We start from the raw sequence: 17,806 nt of genomic DNA, 5'->3' as shown, positions 1-17,806 counted from the left end.
GGGATGGACGTAAAAAAACTTGGAATGAGATAGTGAGTAAAGATTTAATAGTTTTGAATATATAAAAAAAAAAATGGTTTATGCTCTAATATATTAACGAAAAAGGATTCATATAGTTGACGCCGCCTAATGAAACTTAAGGCTTACTTTATTTTTTACTTATTTTAAGATTGCAATGATTGTGCGTATATAATTTTTTTTTTTTTTTTGATGATTTAAACATAGTGGGGTTTGAAAGTTATAGTGAGTCTTTGTACATCAAAAACTTGCACCTAATCTAATTCCCTAATTGAAATTCAAAGGAAAACGTACGCCACTAGATATTTAGGGCGTCTTTGGGAAATAATAATTGTCCGTCCGTCCGTTGGCCCATAGCCACATATAGTTCCTTGTCGCTAATAATGAAACCAAATTATTTTAAAGCCTACGCCCCACCACAAGAATCTAATTATCATGCCTCATCCATGCCCTCCACCTCCAAATCATTATACTCCACTTATCAAATAAAACAAATTAATATAAAATAATTGTCCAAAATAGTATTTATTTTTAATTCTCTTAATTTTACGAAATCATTTTTTTTAAAAAAAAAGCCATCTTATTTTTTAATTTCTTGACATTTGTGAGGGAAGCTCAAAATAATAAAAAAATTCCCATTCTTTTGTATAAATATTGGAAAATTTAAAAATAATGTTTTATTTTTTTAATAATTTTTTGAAAACCAAAATGAAAAAAATAAAATAAAAATAAAATTTCTACACTGTGCATAGCTACGAGCACATTCAAAGTATATGCTCCCCAATTAGACTTGACAAAATGGATAAAAATCTGTTAATTTGAACTGAATCCAACCCTCTTAAACTGACTCATAACCAACCTGCACATTAAATGAGTTGAATATAGTTAGAACTTTTTTTATCCGCCTCTAAATGAGTCGGTTAATGGATTTAAGATTTTATCCAATGGATATATATATGCCTATCCGCTAACAACTAATAATTAAATTCATTGATAATCACATATGCTTATGCTAATGCTAATGCTTATTAGACATCAAATCAATTAGCATAAGCTCTATTGGTTAAAAAAAAAAAAAGCTCTATTGGCTAAGGTTGTAGAACCCGGAAAAATAAAATAATAAAAGAAAAGGGGAAAAGAATTTTTGGCTCAAAGGGGAGAAAATCGGTGATGGTTTTCTGCAGGGAATAGAAAACTAGCGACGGTTTTGGTTTTACCGTGGAACGTTAACAGATAAACGGTAAAAATTGGGCCAGTTAAATAAAAAATCGGCGACAAAGAAAACCGGCGAAGGTTTTCTCTGCAGTGGGTGTATTAAGGAGATCCCGCGAGTCATTTATTTTTAATCAAACCAAATTCTCTCTCTCTCTCTCTCTCTCTCTCTCTCTCTCTCTCTCTCTCTCTCATGTAAACTCATGAACCCCTTCCATTCTTCCTTCGATTCCGGCTTCGTTAAAGCCCGGATTGACCATCAGGAACCACTACGGGGTTCTTGGGAAGATTCTCTACAACCTACGTGGAACAAATTTTCAGTTTGGAGTTTCAGGACACCATCACAAAACCAAGGTAAGTGGTGTATTTTAGAGTTTTTAAATTAATTGGGAGTATTCGAAACTTGGGAAGTGTTAAATGAAAGTTATTCTAAGAGTTGAGTTGAATAATTTGGGGAAAATGTGAATTTCTAGGTTTTTGGGCTACGAATGTTGAAAGGTGTAGAAATTGGGTGTTTTAGCGAAATCTCAATAAGTTAGATAAGGGGAATAAATTATAACAATCTTTTTTTGAAAATTATGGGTTAAGAAATATGAGAAATGGAATTGTGATATTTTACCTGAAATTTATTATGATATAAATATCACATGAAAATTGTGTGGCATATGATTTATATTGAGAAATATTTAAAATGGGTTAAATGATTTACCCTAAGAAATATGAGATTATGAAATGTGAATGGAGATATGAGATTTAAAATGGGGGAAAAATGATGAAAGTGAAATTTACTGAAAAATGTATATCTACTAAGAAATGATGAATATGAGATATGATAATGTGTTTTTGAGAAATATTGAATAATGTGAAATGAGATATGTATATGGTAATATGAGATGAAATGAGTTTTAAATACTGCCATACGAATGTGATATAAGTATACTGAAAATGTGAACATTGCAATGATAATACTGCAATGAGAATAATGATATGGTTGATACTCTGGTATGTGTATTCGTTGTGGTATATATATATATATATATATGAAATGACTTCCACTGTTAGGGTTGTGTTTATGACTATGATTGTATACCTAGTACCCACTTTTGGGTTGGGTTATGTATCAGAGGTTGATGTGACAGATATGTGATATATGTGTTAATTATATGGGAAAAAAATGGTATGAAAAATCGAGGTGTCATAGTTTGGTATCAGAGTCTAGGTTGCTAGGTTCTGCAAACTTTAGTAAATAGCGAAATACAATACCAGAGTATAGGAATGGATATTGATGAGATATGAATCAATAGTTGTTAAAGGTTGAGATTATAATTTAGGGTTCTATCTTGCGACCTGGAAGCAGGAGTTCTGTGGTTGTTTCTATGTTTTCCCTAGGGTGACGACTTTTGGAAAACCATAGATACTATCGCCGGATCGTGTTTATGAGTGGTAGGATTGAATCTTGAATGGGGATTGAGTATGTTAAGAGAAATGTTTGACGCAGAATATCTTTAGGATTTTAATATGCTGGGTGTGTTAGTGAGTTATGATGATATAGTTCTAAAATGGTCAGTATGGATCTAGGGATTAGTAGTGCACATGTTCGGGGTGATGATGTAGGGCCTTCTAGTATGGGTGGAGGAGATCCTAATGTAGTACTGCGGAATGTCACCTAGGAGGTGATGTCAGAGATGACTAGGAGTTCGGGAGGGTCAAACTACATGATTGAGCAGTTCTCGTGTATGAGGCCCCCATCATTCTTTAGAGGAGCTGACCCATTTGTGGTTGAGAACTGGGTCCAGGACATAGAGGATATGATGGTAGTTCTTCTATGTACAGATGAGTAGAAAGTTTTATTTGCGCCATTTAAGTTGACAGGGGAGGCAAAGCACTGGGGAAGATTAGCGAGATTGTTGGAGGAGTAGAGACGGGACCCTGTAGCAGTGACATGGAGCTGTTTCAAGGAGATCTTTTTCTAGAGGTACTTTTTTGCTACTATCAAGAGTGTGAAGTAAGCAGAGTTTCTGCATTTGATGTAAGGATTGATGACAGTCCAACAGTATACGGCTAGATTCATTGAGCTATCTCGGTTTGCTTCGTATTTGGTACTAGATGAGGAAAGGAAGGCGAGGAAGTTCGAGGAGGGTTTGAAAAAGAGACTATTTAAGCAAGTTATAAGCTTCTGGGCTCAGACATTTACAGTGGTAGTGGATAGCGGTGATTTAGGGTGGCCTTTAGAGAGGTGCTACAACACAGAGTCAGGGAAAGAGACCTACGCCTCCAGAGGTTCAAGCAGGGTCATTGAGGGCTTTGGAGGATGTAGGATAGTAGGGGAGGTCAGGCAGTGAGAGATCAGGCTGTACAGGGCAGTCAGGCGCCCTCTTCTTGTTCCATATGCTATAGGAGACACCCGAGAGAATGTTATGTTAGAGAGGTGATATATTATTGGTGCTATCAGTCTGGGCATATGGCGAGAGATTGCCGAGCACCACCAATTGTAGCGCCTGCTTATAGACCATATCGAAGAGGTCATCAGGCACCTCAAGGTGAACAGTAGAGGAATATTGCCCCAGCTCGAGTCTACGCACTGACACCGGGGGATGCAGAGGCAGCAGGAGATGTTGTGATAGGTACAATTTCAATTCTGTCATTTAAAGCTATTGCTTTATTTGATTCAAGGGCGACTCATTCTTTTATCGCTTGGGAGTTTGGTAGGTTTTATGGGTTAGAAACACAGTAGTTAGCTGTTAGTTTGTCAGTGGCTACATCGACAGGGGCTGTGGGGATATGTGATAAGGTTCTTAGTAATTGTCCGGTATGCATTTAGGGGAGGATTTTATTAGTTGATTTTTTGGTCTTGGATATGCATGGGTTTGAGGTGATAGTGAGGATGGACTGGCTAGCTGTTCACTATGCCAATATAGATTGTCATCAGAGGGAGGTAGTGTTTAGACCTCCAGGGTTTATGGGGTATTGTGTGCGTACCCCACCACAGTTGTTGTACGCCATTCAGACGAGGCATTTGCTGCTAGAGGGTTGTCAGGTTTACATGGCTTATGTAAAGGAGACATCAGAAGGGGAGTTGAGATTAGAGGACATCCCTATAGTGAGGGATTTTCTTGATGTTTTTCCCAAGGATTAGGCGGGACTACCTCTTGATTATGAGGTAGAGTTTTCTATTGATCTAATACAGGGGATAGCGCCAATTTCGAAAGCACCGTACAGAATGACACCGAAAGAATTAAAAGAATTGAAAGACCAGTTGCAAGAATTGTTAGACAGGGGATTTATTTGGCCCAGCATGTCACCCTAGGGAGCGCCGGTATTATTTGTGAAAAAGAAATATGGGTTGGTGAGAATGTGCATTGACTACTGAGAAATCAACAAAGTGACTATCAAGAATAAATACTCGCTTCCCCGCAACGATGATTTGTTTGATTAGTTACAGGGGACACAGGTTTTCTCGAAGATAGATTTACGGTCTGGGTATCATCAGGTAAAGGTTAGAGCAAGGGATGTTTCAAAGACAGCATTTAGGACTCTATATGTCCATTACAAATTCTTGGTTATGCCGTTTGGATTGTCAAATGCTCTGACAATGTTTATGGATTTGATGAACCGGGTATTCTACCAGTACTTAGATCAATTTGTATTAGCGTTTATCGGTGACATATTGGTGTATTCAAAATGCCCGGGGGAGTATTAGGAACATCTGAGGATAGTGCTTCAGGTAATGAAAGAAAGGAAATTGTTTTTGAAATTCAAGAAGTGCAAGTTCTAGCTATAGCAGGTTACCTTCCTTGGACATGTGATCTCCAGGGGTGGTATCTCAGTAGACTCGAGTAAGATTGAGGCGGTAGTAGATTGGATACGACCAAAGAATGTGCAGAAAATCAGAAGTTTTCTGGGATTGGCTGGGTACTACCGAAGGTTTGTTGATGGTTTTTCCAAATTGTCGGGTCCGTTGACTAGATTGACTAGGAAGGGGTGAAATTTGAGTGGTCTGATGAATGTGAACAGAGCTTCCAGAAGTTGAAGCAGTGGCTCATTATTGCACCAGTGTTAACGATTCCTTCGGGTGAAGAGGGTTTCGTGATTTATAGTGATGTATCACATAAAGGACTCGACTGTGTTTTGAATATAAGAAGAATTACCTTACCCATGATTTGGAATTGGCAATGGTGGTTTACGCGCTAAAAATTTGGAGACATTATCCCTATGGTGGTAGGTGTGAGATTTTACTGATTACAAAAGCCTGAAATACTTTTTCACGTAGAAAGAACTAAACATGAGGTAGAGGAGATGGTTAGAGTTGATAAAAGATTATGACTACACCATCAATTACCATGCGGGAAAGGCTAATGTGGTGGTTGACGCTCTGAGTCGAAAATCAGTGGGTGCATTGGTGTTTGCAGTGACGATTCAACATCTGGTCCAAATGGATTTGGAGAGACTTGGGATAGAATTTGTTGAGAGTGAACATCAGACATTTATTGCTAATTTGGTGTTGTAGTTGAATCTACGGGAAAGAATTAAAGCGGCTCAGAAAAAATGATGTAGAATTGGCAGAACTTATAGGAAAAGTACAGGATGGTCTAGAGGAGGATTTCAGTATCTTAGATGATGGGGCCTTGAGGTTTTGAAACTAGGTTATGTGTACCTGGCAATCCTGAGATTAAGAAAGTGATTTTGGAGGAAACGCACCGATCTCTGTATACGGTACATCCTGGTAGCACTAAAATGTATAAGGATCTTCAGAAATCTTTTTGGTGGAATGGAATGAAAAGAGAGATTGCTGAGTTTGTAGCATAGTGTTTGACATGCCAGTAAGTGAAAGCTGAGCATTAGAGACTAGCGAGGTCATTGCAGCCGCTATATATTCCTGAGTGGAAGTGAGAGCATATAGCGATGAATTTTGTCACTAGGTTACTGCCAACACTACATAGACAGGATGCCATTTGGGTAGTAGTAGATCAACTTATGAAGAATGCCCATTTTCTGCCTATTAGAGTTAACTACTCCTTGAACAGATTGGCAGAGTTGTACATACAAGAGATAGTTAGAATGCATGGTGTGCCAGTGTCCATAGTTTCAGACCGAGACCTATAGTTCACATCCTATTTCTGAAGGAGTTTATAGGTGTGTGGTGGACTTTGGAGGTAGTTGGTTATGGTTTATACCACTAGTTGAGTTTACGTATAATAGCAGCTATCAGGCCAGCATTGGGATGACACCATTTGAGGCATTGTATGGTAGAAAATGCTGATCCTCATTGTACTGGGATGAGATTGGGGAGATACAGATTTTAAGGCCAGAGATGATACAGTAGACTCAAGATAAAGTTAGACTTATCAGTGATAGGATCAGAGCAGCACAGAGTCGGCAGAAGAGTTATGCAGATACTCATCGACGAGAGTTAGAGTTTGATGCAGGTAATCATGTGTTTTTGCGAGTGGCACTGTTGAAATGAGTTATGAGATTTGGGAGGAAGGGTAAGCAGAGCCCTAAGTATATTGGATCATTCGATATTCTTGAAAGAGTAGGTCAAGTTGCCTATAGATTGGCTTTACAATTAGTTTTGCCTACAATTCATGACGTATTTCACATATCAATGTTGAGGAAATACGTCTCAAATCCTTCCCATGTGATATGAAGCACTGGAACTCAGTGATGATTTGTTTTATGAGGAAATGTCAGTGCAGATTTTGGATTAAAAAAAGCAGGAACTGCATACGAAAAGCATACTACTAGTAAAAGTTTTGTGGCGCAACCATGCAATAGAGGAAGCTTCTTGAGAATTAGAGGAGCAGATGCGCTAGAGATACCTGCACCTGTTCGGTGGGAACTAGGGTTAAGGTATATATTTTGATTTGTATAGTGTAGGATAGTTGGAGTTTTGGTTTTGATAAGAATGATTTTGAGGAGAATTTTCTTCCAATGGATGTAATCTCCCAAAACCCTTTTTGTAACTACGATATTCCTCCACCATAAGTGAGAGTAATTAATAAAATGGTGGTGTTTTTCTTTAAGAATGGAAATGTGATAAATGACAAATTTCGAGGATGAAATTTTATAAGGAGGGGAGAATGCAAAGACTCGGGAAAATAAAATAATAAAAGAAAAGGGGAAAAAGTGATTTTTGGATAAAAGGGGAGAAAACCGGTGATGATTTTCTGGAGGGAATAGAAAACCAATGACTGTTTTGGTTTTATCGTGGAACGGTAACGAGAAAATGGTAAAATCGTGTCGGTTAAAAGGAAAACGAGCGATGATTTTCTGAGGGTCAGAGAAAATTGGCGACAGTTTTCTTTGCAGTGGGCATATTAAGGAGATCACGTGAGTCATTTGTTTTTAATCAAACAAAATTCTCTCTCTCTCTCTCTCTCACTCACTCTCTCTCTCTCTCTCTCTCTCTCTCTCTCTCATGCAAACCCATAAACCCCTTCCATTCTTCCTTCGATTCTGACTTCGTTAAAGCTCAGATTGACGATCAGGAACCACCATGGGGTTCCTGAGAAGATTCTTTGCAACTTATGCAGAACAGATTTTCAGTTTGGGGTTCCGGGGCACCATCCCAAAACTAGGGTAAGTGATGTATTTTAGAGTTTTAAAGTTAATTTGGAGTATACGAAACTTAGGAAGTGTTAAATAGAAGTTATTCTAGGAGTTAAGTTGAATAATTTGGGAAAAATATGAATTCGCAGATTTTTGGGCAATGAATGCCGAAGGGCGTAGAAATTGGGTGTTTTAGCGAAATCTCGGTAAGCCAGGTAAGAGGAATAAATTATAGCAGTCTTTTTCTGAAAATTATGGGTTAAGAAATATGAGAAATGGAATTATGATATTTTACCTAAAATTTATTATGATATAAATATCAGATGAAATTTGTGTGGCATATGATTTATATTGAGAAATGCTTAAACTGGGTTAAATGATTTACCCTGAGAAATATGAGATTATGAAATGTGAATGGAGATGTGAGATTTGAAATGGGGGAAAAATGATGAAAGTAAAATGTATTGAAAAATGTATATCTTCTGAGAAATGATGTATATGTGATATGATAATGTGTTTTTGAGAAATATTGAATAATGTGAAATGAGATATATGGTAATATAAGATGAAATGAGTTGTAAATATTGCAATACGAATGTGATTTGAGTATACTAAAAATGTGACCATTGTAATGATAATATTGCAATGAAAATAATGATATGTGAATACTGATATGAGAATATGAAATTGAGAATATGAGAATGTGAGTATTGTAATGTGAATACTACAATATAGATATTGAAATATGGAAATGAGAAATGTGAATATTGCACTGTTAATTCTGCAATATGAATATTGAATTGTGAGGATTGAAATGTGAAATTCCGAAATAGGAATACAAAAATATGATTAATGAAATACCAATACCGCATAATGATTGCTGGTATGTGGTAGTGATAACCCAGATGGATGGATATGGAAACCTTAAAGAAGGGTTGTGATATAGAGCACGGTACCATTGCTAGTATTGTTAGTGCAACCACACGGACTTGTGGAGCGTATGGCGTGACAGTCAACTGAGCTGTATAGTAGAGTTACTGTGCCCCCTGAGTCCGGATCAGGGCTATTGGCCGGCCAGTTGTACTACAAATACAGGATATATGATATGATATTTGAGCAAACTGGGTCGGCCAATCGTGGTTAGGTCCAACTTTCGGGCCGCACAACCTTATTCATAGGGGGAAGCATGATGTGGAGAGATATCCTCAGGGCAGCCATGAATGCAAACACGTATGTATCAAGAAATGGGGACACTCATGAGCTAGATATGGTAATGGAATGGAAATGAAATGAGAATGGAAATGAGAAAGAAAATGAGAAATGATATAGTGTGAGTTAATAATATAAATAATTAAAGCGAAGTAAAACACACTGCTTGAGGGCTTACTGAGTAAGGTGAGTGCTCTAATAAGTATCAGTTGTACCTGAACCCGAGTTAATTGGGCTAGGATGCAAACGATATCAAGGCAGAGGGAAGCTACTTATATGGGCGGGTAAGCTACCCTAATCTCAGGAACTTTACTAGTAAACATAGGTTGTGTACGAATGAATTTGGAAATGAAATTAAAAGCTTATGAAAGCTTGCGTTGTACATCTATATGATTATGACTGTGGAAATGAAATATTTTCTCAGAAGATATTATTATTGAAATGAATATATGTTATGATATAATGAATTTTATATTGCCACTCACTATAGATAATTTATTCCGTCTTACTAAGATGTGGCTCATCCAATCATTTAAATATTTTAGGAAACCAAGATAGGCCTAGTGATAGAGCTCCGAGATTGAGGGGAGCATATATCCTGGGTAGACAGGGTGAGTATTTTGAGTTGGGGAGGTTTGATTCCTCTAGAGTTTTGTGTTAGACCTGTATTTATGGATGGTTGATACTCTGGTATGTGTATTCGCTATGGTAAGTATATATATATATATATATATATGAAATGACTTCCATTGTTAGGGTTATGTTTATAAGTATAATTGTATACCCAGTACTCACTTTCGAGTCGGGTCATGTATTGTGGTATCAAAGGTTGACGTGGCCAATATGTGATATATGTGTTAATTATATGAAAAAAAAATGATATAAAAAATCGGGGCGTCACAAAGGCCTAGTCTCACACTCTCAACTCTTGTACTACTATATGCATCTTTAGGCCTACCCTATACTCACATTCAAACTCGAGCTCAAATACATAGTTTTCTTGTGATCAAAATAAAAGCCTCTAATTCATGCTCTAAAAAATAAAATAAAATAGATATAATTTTTCAATTAGTTATTAAATGTTTAATATATTACCAAATTATAATTTTTAAAAAAATTTCAATTATTGTGTTACAAAATAAATTGTTCAATGAAAGGTAAAAAAATTATATTAGGGATGAGAATGATGGATTATTCAGCATCCTCTATGGATTATCTGATCTGAATCGCGACAAATCCACAACTTAAATTAGTTGGATTTGGATTGTAATGTCCTCATCCCAATAATCCGCCATAAATCCGCAACTTAAATTAATCGGATATGGATTGTAATATCTTCACTTGATAATCTGCTATGGATTATCCAACCCAATCTGCTTTACCATGTCTATCCCCAATATAGACACCCCAATTTTAACCACACAACCCCAAGGAAACCCAATGTAATAAAAATTGACCTTGAGTCCCGAATAAAGACCTTTTTTGAAATTAAGTCGCTAGAATCTTGAGTTTTTAAAGTTGAGTCTTAATACGGTTATCTTAGTATGATCCTTTAATTTTAAAATTGATTTTCTTCATAATAATTCTAAGAATAAGTCTCATTTTCAAAGATTTTAGTTTTAATTTTTTTTAAAACTAGATTTTTCTAACCTTTTAGTTAAGCTCATTAATTTAGCCCTTTAATTCTTTTAAAAATTGAGTGTTTTAATAGCTGGAATCTATGAATTTTTAAATTGAGTCTTTAAAATGTTTAGATCTTAAATTGAGTCCTTCAAATTCTGATTTAAGTCTTTCAATTTTAAGGTTAGGTTTCTTTACCAATGGGTTTCTAGATCAAAATGGGTCAACTCTGAAATGGAAGCAAGCCAAAATACATATGAAATCACATTTTCATTAAAAAGGGGAGGGGGCATGCGTCCTAATTGCAGTGAGGGGAGTACATGCGAAAAGTTGTGCAAGGAAATAAAAAGCAAACAAATAAAAAGTACAAAATACATGAATGTTACAAAGAATGGTTGTAGAAAAAATTACGGGGTACATGTTACAAAGAATTGTTGCAGGAAAAAGTTACGAGGGTACATCCTTTGCAACATAAAAATTACAAGAAATAAACAAAAAACATAGAGAAAATAAAATTCCTCCAATCCCCTATTGTAAGAACCCGAACCATGATATATGAATAAAATATTCGAAAAAGGAGTAAAGTGGTACTTTGGGCAAGCTTCGTCGACAAAGCCCTAGTTCGTCGACGAAGTCCTTTTTGTTCTCGGCGATGAAATTCAGTGTCTTGTTGACGAGGAGATCCCGGGGGAATTTTGGAAAATCTGGAACCTCGGTCTCATCGACGAGGCCACCGCCTCGTCGATGAAGGTAATGGCGGACTCGTCAACGAGGATGCCAATTTGTCGACAAAGGCGGCCGAGCCAAATGGCTATAAATATCCAAATGGTTTGCTTTGGAGCTAAGTAATCTCAAATATCCTCTCCCTCTCTCTCTAGAACTTGTGGATCTCTCTCTCTCTCTCTCTCTCTCTCTCTCTCTCTCTTTAGATTTCTTCGCCGTTCGTCGTCTAATTCATAAATCTAATGTTACTGCGAGGATCAGGGAAGAATTCTCTACGTGTCTAACGGATCAGAATCTCGTTTCGAGTAGTTTCGAGTTTTAGACTAAAATCGAGGTAAGTCTCGATTTTCCTTTTTGATTCGAAATATGAGTAGTAGTATGAGTTGTAAGCATGTATTGTACTGTGGTTTATAGGTTTTAGAGTCTCGGTTCGTAGTTTTGGGGACCGTAGAGTTCATAGTGGAATTCGGGTTAATGTAAGGGGATTTAGTTTATATCAGTTACTTTTTGAAATTGGGATCGGTAAACTTGTAGGCTACGATCATATGTATGTTTTGGTAACTTATTTGGGGAAATCGATCGGGTAAAATACAGGATTTTTGAGTTACAGTTTTCAGGAAATTTTGGAGATTTCGGGTATCATCTCTACTTTGTTTGGAAAACTGTTTGTTTTGTTTAAATTGTATTATTGGGATGACTGTCATCCATATTTGTATAAAATTGTATACTTGAATTGGAAAACGATATGATTTTCCGTAAACCAAATAAGTGTGGTATGTATGGTTGTATGTAATTGTTCCATGTATTTTGTAAAATAGCTATATGGCGAATAATTACCGTACGCTGATGAGTATAGAAACATGAGTTTCAAAATGATTCCAGGTTTTGTGAAATCGACTAGTGGCGGCTAATTACCGTATGCCGAAATAGCTATGTTGCGGTTAATTATCATACATTGCGCCATGTATCGGTGTCAAAAAAGTGGGCAAGAGTGTCTGGCACTATATCCGAGGGTGTGAAATATCACCTATATCTCGGCTGGTCACCGAGGGGTGTGAGCTATACTGTAGTGGTAATGTAATCGCTGTGAAGCTTCGGGTTTCTTGGAGTAGTTGTGTATTAGTGTGAGCTACATTGTATTGGCAACGTAATCGCTGTGAAGTTTCGAGTTTTATAGAGTAGTTACGTATTAGTGTGACGACGCTGACCTTATGTTTGGGTATCGTATGTAGTGGAATGAATTTGTGAAAATACTGGAACTGTATGGAAATGTTTTCGAACTGTATTGTATTGTATGACATTATGTTTTACATAAAATAACATTGGTATGCCACACACTGATATAACCTGTTTTCTCCCTTACTGAGAGGTGTCTCACCCCGAATATAGGTACAAATGTTTTTAGGTCCTTCAGGTAGCCGTAATTAGCATTTTAGCAATCGGAAGCGGGGCTGTTGTTAGCTGCTGTTAGTGCCTATTTAGGTATGATTTTTGTAACTGGGTTGTCATGATGGTTTTTGTAGACACCCGGGGTATGTTTTTTAATTATGGGAATGTAAATCCTAGTTTTGTATAGACTCTAGTATGGTACTGTACATGAATAGAAATACCGTATTCCGCTGTGCACTTGATAAGTATGGATGTGTATGTTTATGTTTTAAGGGTAGCCGCGTACCCCACGGGGTTGGACCTTCATTTGGTATTGTATCATGTATGCTTTAATTGATACAAAGACAGATTAGGTTACTATATTTACACCTGGGACCCATCTACGGGTTCAGGGCGTGATAGCTTGGTATCATAGCTAACTAGGTTGTTAGGTCTTGTAGACTTGGTTAGGCATAGTTGTGAGTACATACTAGAGTAAAGGATGTTAGATGTGGATAGAGTTGGTTAAGGGTTATTTTGTTGCTAGACCGGGACTTGTTGGCGGTATTCCATGTTTTTCCTAGAATGATGATTTTAGGAAAAGTAAGGCAAACCATTGATGACTTTCGTGTCGGTGTGATAGGATAGACCTAGACCTGACAGGTGGTAGTTAACATGATTAGGGTTAGATAATTGTGTTAACTGTACATGTTGTAGGAGTCTTGTTAGAACTCTGTTGTGTTTTCAGAATGGAGCCCAAGGATAATGACTTGGGAAGTGGCTCCGAGGAGACGGCGAGTAATGAGTCTCCTACTGTGCCTCGAGGATTGACGAGACAGGTCCTACAAGAGATTGGGTGGAGTGTCAGGAGACGCAAACGTTCTCCTACGTTTGTGGGATACACCATTGAGAGGTTCACATGTATGCATCCTCCGACGTTCTTAGGGGGACATGACCCGGCGATAGGAGAGGACTGGGTCAAGAAGATTGAGAGGATCTTGGAAGTCCTACATTGCACAGACAGGAAGAGAGTTCTTTATGCTACTTTCTAATTATAAGGGGAGGTAGGGTGATGGTGGATTGCCATGAGTCTACTGGAGTAGCAGAGGGCTGGTCCTGTGGAGATGTCTTGGAATCATTTCAAGGAAGTGTTCTTTGACAGATACTTCTCGGCTTCTGTTTGTGATGCTAAGGCGGATGATTTTTTTGTGCTGACTTAGGGGAGTATGACGGTGCAAGGGTATGCTGCTCGGTATATAGAGCTATCTTGGTTTGCACCGTATTTGATCTCAAATGAGTATGAGAAGACTCGAAGGTTCGAGAAAGGCCCGAGGAAGGTCATCCATGGATTAGTGGGTATGCTTCAGACCCGTGAGTTTTTGATTTTGGTGGATAAAGCCACTGTGATTGAGACTGGTATTCGAGAGGACGAGGTGGATTAGGAGCCGAAGAAGAGGCTAGTACCTTCTGGTTTTCAATCTGGATCTCGTCAGGGATCATCGAAGAAAAGGAACATGAGCTCGAGTTACTGATAGAATACTGAGCATCAGGGTTCTCAGATGATCTAGGTGGGTGATCGTTGTACTAGGTGCCGCAGATGGCATAACGGTGAGTGCCAATCGTTTGGGGGCAACTGCTACAACTGTGGTCAGTCAGGTCACATGGCTTGAGATTGTCACGCACCGAAAAGGGGTATGCCTTCTTCGAGTCAGAATCGGAGGAGTAATCAGGTATCCCGGGGAACCCACCAAATGAACACAGCTCCAGTGAGGGTGTACTCGCTTACTCCAGCGGATGCTGAGCATGCGGGGAATGTGGTGACAGGTACTTTGATGTTACTTTTAAATAGAGCTGTGGTTTTATTTGATTCGGGTGCGACCCACTCCTTTATATATGTTAATTTTGTGAAACTATGTAGGGTGGAGACCTAACTTATGGAAGAGGAATTGTCTGTAACCACACCATCTGGGGGTATATCATTCTGTGGGAGGATGTTGGAGGACTGCCCAGTGGTAATCCAGGGGAAGCTGTTACTGGCAAACCTTGTAGTATACAACATGTCAGGGTTTGATGTTATATTGGGAATGGATTGGCTATTCTCTAGATATGTTGTGATCGGCTGTCGTAGGAAGGTGTAGTGTTTAGACCTCCTAGGGAGCAGAAGTATGAGTTTGTGGGATCGTGTGTGCGTTCGATGCCACATATTCTATCAGCATTGCAGGCAAGGAGATTACTTTTGGACGGATGTCAGGGGTACTTGGCTTGTGTGACGGAACCACTGAGGGATGAGTTGAGGATCGAGGATATTCGGGTACTCAGCGAGTTCTCGAATGTGTTTCCAGATGATTTACCTTACCTCTGGATCGTGAGGTGAAGTTCGCGATAGAGTTTCTGCCTACTGAGGCACCAATCTCTAAATCTCTGTACCGGATGACTCCAGCAGAACTTCGAGAGTTGAAGGAGCAGTTATCGGAATTACTGGACAGGGGTTTCATTCGACCTAGTGTTTCTCCCTAGGGAGCTCCAATACTGTTTGTGAAGAAGAAGGACGGGTCGATACGTATGTGCATTGATTACTGTGAGATCAATAAGGCGACGGTGAAGAATTGTTATCCATTGCCTTATGTTGATGATCTCTTTGACTAGCTTCAGGGGACTCAAGTCTTTTCGAAGATTGACCTGTGGTTAGGATATCATCAGGTGAGGGTTCGATCTGAGGATGTGGCGAAGACTGCTCTTTGAACTAGATATGGCCACTACGAGTTCTTAGTCATGCCTTTTGGGTTGATGAATGCTCCAACGGTATTTATGGACTTGATGAACAGGGTTTTCCATGAGTACCTGGATCGGTTTGTAGTAGTGTTCATTGATGACATTCTGGTGTATTCGAAAAGTTCGGAGGAGCACGAGAAGTATCTGAGGTTGGTATTATAGATTCTGCGGGAGAAGAAGCTGTATGCTAAATTGAAGAAGTGTGAGTTCTGGTTGAATCAGGTTGCATTCTTAGGCCATGTGGTGTCTGGTGATGGTATTTTAGTTGATCCTAGCAAGATCAAAGTTGTGGTTGACTGGGTGAGGCCGAAGAATGTACAGGAGGTTCGGAGTTTTCTAGGACTGGTAGGTTATTATTGTCAGTTCGTGGAGGGGTCTCTAAGTTGTCTGGACCTTTGACTCGTTTGACTAGGAAAACTAATGTGGTAGATGATGCGTTGAGTCAGAAGTCAGATCACGTGGCAGTATTTGTAGTTGTAGCTTAGCATCATATCATACAAGATCTGGAGAGCTCAGGTATAGAGTTAGTGCGTGGTGATCATCAGGCTTTCCTTGCTAGTTTGGTGGTCCAGCCGACTTTGTTTGAGCGTATAAAAGCCGCGCAGGCTAGTGATGCATAGTTGACAGAGGTTATGGAAAAGGTACAGTAGGGATTGGCTTCAGAGTTCAACATCTCTGAGGAAGGTGTGTTGAGGTTTGGGACCAGATTATGTGTTCCGAACGACGATGAGATCAGAAGGATGATTCTGGAGGAAGTGCATCTTTCTTTGTATTCAGTACGGGTAGTACAAAGATGTATCGGGACTTGCGCGAGACTTTCTAGTAGAGTAGTATGAAGAGGTAGATTGCCCAGTTTATGGAGCAGTGTCTGATGTGTCAGCAGGTGAAGGCTGAAGATCAGAGGCTAGCAGGGCCATTACAACCCTTAGCTATTCCGGAGTGAAAATGGGAGCATATTTCCATAGACTTTGTGACCGGACTGCCGCCAGCACTTCATGGGTAGAATGCTATCTGGTGATCGTGTGCAGGTTGACTAAATATGCTCACTTCTTACCGATAAAGGTTAGCTACCCTTTGAGTAGGCTAGCAGACATGTATGTGCATGAGATAGTTAGAATGTACAGGGTACTGGTGTCCATTGTATCAGATTGAGGCCTGAGGTTTACTTCTCGATTCTGGACGGGCTTGCAGGAAGCATTGGGGACGAAGCTTACTTTCAGTACAGCGTTCCACCCCCATACTGATGGACAGTCGGAGAGGACAATACAAATCTTGGAGGATATGTTGCGAGCTTGTGTGTTAGACTTCGGTGGTAACTGGATATAGTTTATGCCACTAGTAGAGTTCTCTTATAACAATAGCTTCCAGGCTAGTATCGGGATGACACCGTTCGAGGCTCTGTATGGTCAGAGGTGTCAATCTCCTCTGTATTGGAGTGAGGTTGGTGAACATCAGGTGTTAGAACTTAAACTTGTGCAGCAAGCATTTAAGAAGGTAGGTTTGATCCGAAAAAGGATTAAATCAGCTCAGAGTCGGCAGAAGATCTACACAGATGTTCGCCACTGTGAGTTGGAGTTCGAGGTGGGGGGTAAGGTATTTTTGAGGATCGCTCCGATGAAAGGGGCGATGAGATTTAGGAAGAAGGGCAAGATGAGCCAGACGTACATCAGACCATTCGAGGTTCTTGAGTGAGTGGGTCTGGTAGCCTGCGTGATTGCACTACCCCCAGCACTCTCTAGGGTCCACGATGTGTTTCACGTATCCATGTTGAGGAGGTACGTGTTGGATCCTTCACATGTTATTAGCTACGAGAATGTGGAGATTGGGGATACTTTAGCATATGATGAGATACCTGTTCAGATTCGGGACCATAAAGTTCAGAAGCTACATACTAAGGACATATCTTTGGTGAAGGTATTGTGGTGGAATCATGAGGTTGAGGAAGCTTCTTGGGAATTGGAAGCAAAACTATGCCGGAAGTATCCGCAATTGTTCTGGGTAGTAGTTGGATAATAGGGTTGGTATGGGTATGTATGTATGTAATACTCTATTATTGTTTTAATAGTGTGTGGTTAGTCTCTGGGAGAGTCTTGTAGTATTGTGAGCTCTCGAGATCGTGTATGTATGTAACCACGGTATTCCTCCGTCATAAGTGAGGGAATGTATGTATGTATCGTAACAGGGCTGTGTATAAATGATCGCCGATTCTTCTTAGAGTATGTATGTATCGTAACAGGACTACGTATAAATGGCCGCCGATTCTTCTTAGAGTATGTATGTATCGTAACGGGCCTGCGTATAAATGGCCGTTAGTTCATCTTAGAGTGTGTATGTA

This window comes from Malania oleifera, chromosome 7 (assembly GCF_029873635.1).
Source record: "Malania oleifera isolate guangnan ecotype guangnan chromosome 7, ASM2987363v1, whole genome shotgun sequence".
In the NCBI taxonomy this organism is placed as follows: Eukaryota; Viridiplantae; Streptophyta; class Magnoliopsida; order Santalales; family Ximeniaceae; genus Malania; species Malania oleifera.
This window is presented reverse-complemented; position numbering follows the sequence as displayed.